This window comes from Strix aluco, unplaced genomic scaffold (assembly GCF_031877795.1).
Source record: "Strix aluco isolate bStrAlu1 unplaced genomic scaffold, bStrAlu1.hap1 HAP1_SCAFFOLD_33, whole genome shotgun sequence".
Taxonomy (NCBI): Eukaryota; Metazoa; Chordata; class Aves; order Strigiformes; family Strigidae; genus Strix; species Strix aluco.
The window spans coordinates 46,075-50,446 of record NW_027436647.1 but is presented as its reverse complement, the minus strand read 5'-3'; the positions used below and the strand labels follow the sequence as shown (position 1 = coordinate 50,446).

Below are 4,372 nucleotides of genomic sequence, written 5' to 3'. Positions count from 1 at the left end.
CGATTTTGTGCAGAAAACAGTAACACTTGTTCAGAACGAAAGAAAGCACAGAGCCCCAGATTTTATGTTGTCCTGGAGAGCTTGCAGAGCACTGGGGAAAGGCAGGCAGAGAATTCCGTGCTAGCACCTTCTCTGTGCCTGGGAAGCAGAAGTGTTCACATTGCTTCGCAGAATCGCTTTTGTGCAGAAAACACTAACACTTGTTCAGAACAAAAGAAAGCACAGAGCCCCAGATTTTATGTTGTCCTGGACAGCTTGCAGAGCACTGGGGAAAGGCAGGCAGAGAATTCCCTGCTCGCACCTTCTCTGTGCCTGTTCACATTGCTTCGCAGAATCGCTTTTGTGCAGAAAACAGTAACACTTGTTCAGAACGAAAGAAAGCACAGAGCCCCAGATTTTATGTTGTCCTGGAGAGCTTGCAGAGCACTGGGGAAAGGCAGGCAGAGAATTCCCTGCTCGCACCTTCTCTGTGCGTGGGAAGCAGAAGTGTTCACATTGCTTCGTAGAATCGCTTTTGTGCAGAAAACACTAACACTTGTTCAGAACGAAAGAAAGCACAGAGCCCCAGATTTTATGTTGTCCTGGAGAGCTTGCAGAGCACTGGGGAAAGGCAGGCAGAGAATTCCCTGCTAGCACCTTCTCTGTGCCTGTTCACATTGCTTCGCAGAATCGCTTTTGTGCAGAAAACAGTAACACTTGTTCAGAACGAAAGAAAGCACAGAGCCCGAGATTTTATGTTGTCCTGGAGAGCGGTGCAGCAGGACGGGCAGGGACTGGCAGCTGGAACCACGGCTCCAGCTGAACAGCTCCGGCTCGGGGGCTTCTGAGAGTCTGAGACAGCCTTGCCCAGCCCTGGCCCTGTCCTCCTCCAGGCTGTGGGCAGCAGCAGAGGGTGCTTTTCCCCTCAGAACCATGTCCATCGGCCGCTGCCCAGCACTGTCCTTCCTCTTCCGGCTGACGTCCTCCCTCGGGCTGCCCAACCTGCACCGGGACAGTCAAGGGACAAGTGAGCACAGCCCAGCCGCTTGCAGGAGGGGCCTTTCTTTCCCAAACTCACCTGGTGAGCGGCAAAGTCCCCCTTCACTGCTGGACGCGACCGTCAGAGGCCCTTGCCTGAGGTCAGCCTGCAAGAACCCGGCACCAGCAGCCTGAGCGTGGCGAAGTGGGGACCCTCTGCCCTCCCGGGCCCTCTGCCCCGTGTGGCAGGTTTCCTCCCAGTGCCACCAGCGAGGATATTCCGGCATTCCTGGTGGCTCCTCAACCCTCCCCACTCCCCAAATTGCACCAAGGGACCCTCCCTCGCAAGCTCACCCCACTGCACGCCCATCCCTGCACCCCAGCACAGCCAGAGGGGAAAGGCAGCCGTTCTCACCTCTGCCTGGCCCTCCACCAGCTTCTCCAGGCTCCTGGTGCTGAATGGCCTCCACTGGCAAGAGAGAAGCAGTGGCAGAAGGTGAGCAGTGATGCCTGTGCTGCTCGGCTGGAGGAGCAGTGCTGAGGACAGTGCCCAGGGCAGAGAGGCACCCACGGCATGGCGGCGGCTCAGCTCCTTCTCCAGGAGCTTGAGTGACGGGACGAGGGTCACTCGGGGCTTCTTGGCTCCGTCGGGTGTCCTGTGCACTGGGAAGGGACAGGGAGAGAGCTGGGTGAGCCCCAAGACACCTCTTCTCTCTTGTCAGGCAGCTCTCCCCGAGAGCTGCCCACAGCCGCAGGGGCACCTCTCCCCAGCTGGGGAGCTGTGTTCCCCCATCTGGCTGTGCCTGCAGCACCCCCCAGCTTACCCCAGCAACGTGCACACCCACAGCTCCTTCAGCGCCCGGGAGCTGCAGCAAGAGGAGAAACAGCGTCAGGCCCCGCTGCCCCCCAGCCCATGGGCAGAGGCAGACGCCTGCACAGCCCTGCTCCGTGGGGAAGGACACAGGGGCAGGACAGAGCCCTGTGGGGCGGGACAGAGCCGCTGCCCAAGCCCTGGCTCCCTCTGTCCTGCCAGAGCAGCTGCTTTGGCCCTTCCCTTCTGGGGACCAAAAGGTGACCAGGGGATGCAGGACGCAGAAATGCCCCCCATCCCTCCCTGCCGCCGTGCTGCCCGCTCCCTGCCCAGGCTCTGCACAGAGGGCAGAGGCCCTTCACAGGAACCTCTCCTGCCCGGCTGTGGGCCGTGGCACCATGACTCACCCGGAAGTGGCAGTGCAGGAGCCCCTGGGCCAGAGGAAGATGAGGGAGCTCCTCTCCTCATGGCTGCCGACACCCTCCACCTCTTCCTCCCATGCCGCCTCCTTCCCGTCACTCAGCACCCACAGCTGGTCCAGGGCCAGGCAGAGCTGTGGGCGCAGGGTGGTGCCACCTCTGCAGAGAGCAGAGGCAGGCAGTGAGCTGGAGGTGGCCTCCTTGGGGTGACCCCCCCGGGCAGAGCCCTGCTCCCCCCTGCCCTTGGGACGGGCATTGGTGTATCCAGCACCCAGGTCCCGGGGCCTGGGGGCAGGGTGTCCCAGCCCTTGTGCCTGGGCCAGGGATGGGGCAAGGGCAGCTGGGTCGGAGGGTCTTACCGCAGCTCGGTGACCACCAGTTCCTCCTGGAGGAGGAGAAGGCGCCTCTCGTTCCTCCTGCAGCCCCGAGTCAGCTGCACGTCTGCGCTCAGCACCGGCTCTGCGTCGGCGAGAGCGTCCCTGTGGAGCAGAGCGTGGCGGGCATCAGAAAGGCCGCTGCTGCGGGGCCCGGCCGTGCCCCCCTGTCCCTGAGCCGTGGGGGGAGCCCACCTGGAGCTGCAGCAGCCGTTGGCCCGGCCCATCCTGTCCGGGACAGGAGGACCCTCGCTGTGCACCAAGGATGCGGCCCAGCCGGTGACAGCGAGGATTAGAAGCGGGTTGCCAGAGCCTGGTCAGCGCTGCTCGGCCAGACCCTGCCTCCTTCCAGTGCCGTTCCGTGCCAGCACAGCTCTGTCCTGCCGGCGCTGGGGGCTCTTGGCTCCAACTGACCGACAGCCCGACCCCAACGGACAGTGGGAGGGGCCCCGGGCTGGGGGTTCTCTCCAGCATGGCCCCGCCTCTCTTGCCCTGGGGAGCCCAGTGCAGGACGGAGCAGAGGGAAGGACCCCCCCTCCCTCCACCTGCTGGCAATGCCTCTTGCCTTGGGCTTCCCCGCTGGCTCCCGGGCTCCAGCTGCACTTGGTGCCGCTGCTCACCACCCTCTGGCCTTGGCTGGTCAGCCACTTTCTACCCACCTCCCCCTCTCCTCAGCCAGCCCACGCTGCTTCAGCGTCTCCACGGGGCTATTCTGGCAGACGCTGCGGAAAGCCTTCCTCATGTCTGGGGGGACAGTGGCCACCGCACTCCTCTCGTCTCCCCAGCCAGTCATTTCCCCACAGAAGGTTATTAGGTGGGGCCAGCAGGGTTTCTCCTGCTGACTCCATGCTGACGCCTGGTTCCAATGACCTTCGTTCCTTCCTGTTTCTAGGACATGCTGTGGCATTCCCAGCACCTCCATGAGCACAGGAGCCCCTTTTCTTATCCAATATAATAATACGTTCAGGGAACCTGGTCCTATCTGAAACTGCTATGGAAATGCTTGCGTGCTTGGCCTTAATTCAGGCGTGGTTTTTCCAAGCCTCTCCAAGAACGTGGCTGTGAACACTATAGTAACTATTGAACAAGACGTGTGGGCTTTGTCCTCATGAGTCTACACGAGAGGGGAGAAGCAGCTGTGGTGGGGCAATTCCCCCCCTGCTTGCGGGGCCGCCTAGTGCTTGGTGTGATTCCAACCCCTCTCCTGGGCCACACACCAGCCGAGGGTGGTGTGGATTGTACATGGCAGGGGACTAAAGCCTGCAGCTCGTCGAGGCTGAACTGGAGTTCAACTGCCCGTTGGCCAGGATCCCGCAGCCCTCGTCATGATGGTGCCTGGGACACACACACACACAGAGTGACAGAGGGGGGTGTCTTGGGAGGAACCAGGCACCTGGGGAGTCCCCAGCCCCACTCTGAGGGGACCCAGGTGTCCGGGGGGTACCCTGGTATGTGTGGGAGGGTCACTGGAGTGGAGGTTGGTCATGGGGGTGTTTGGGGAAGTTTTGGGGTGATTTGGTCTACATAGGCTGATTTGGGATGATATGGGGGGCTTGGGGGGCATATGGGGAGGTTTTGGGGGTGATTTATGGTATATGGGGGGTTTTGGGGTGGTTTGGGGGGATATGGTGGTTTGAGGGGATATGAGGGTGTGGTGGTTTAGCCTCTGCCGGGGTCTGAGACCACGCGGCCGCTACCCCTCCCCCACAAAGGGAGTGAAATACAAAGCCCCAAGACTGAAATAAGGAAAGGTTTAATACAACAGTGCAATAGCAACACAACCAACAACAACAATAACAATAACAGTAATA

The 4,372-nt window shown here is 61.0% G+C and overlaps 1 long non-coding RNA gene across 2 annotated transcripts; it reads right to left on the bottom strand.

Annotated features, from left to right (window-relative positions):
* Nucleotides 1-1,225: 1,225 nt before the first annotated feature.
* LOC141919110 (uncharacterized) lies at nt 1,226-2,621 on the bottom strand. Of its 2 annotated transcripts, none has more exons than XR_012621877.1 (3): nt 2,547-2,621; nt 1,529-1,613; nt 1,226-1,426 (listed from the first exon to the last, which is right to left on the bottom strand). It is a non-coding gene; the product is annotated as an uncharacterized LOC141919110 (long non-coding RNA). The 2 variants fall into 2 exon arrangements; XR_012621876.1 differs by lacking the exon at nt 2,547-2,621 and adding an exon at nt 2,176-2,301.
* Nucleotides 2,622-4,372: the final 1,751 nt, after the last annotated feature.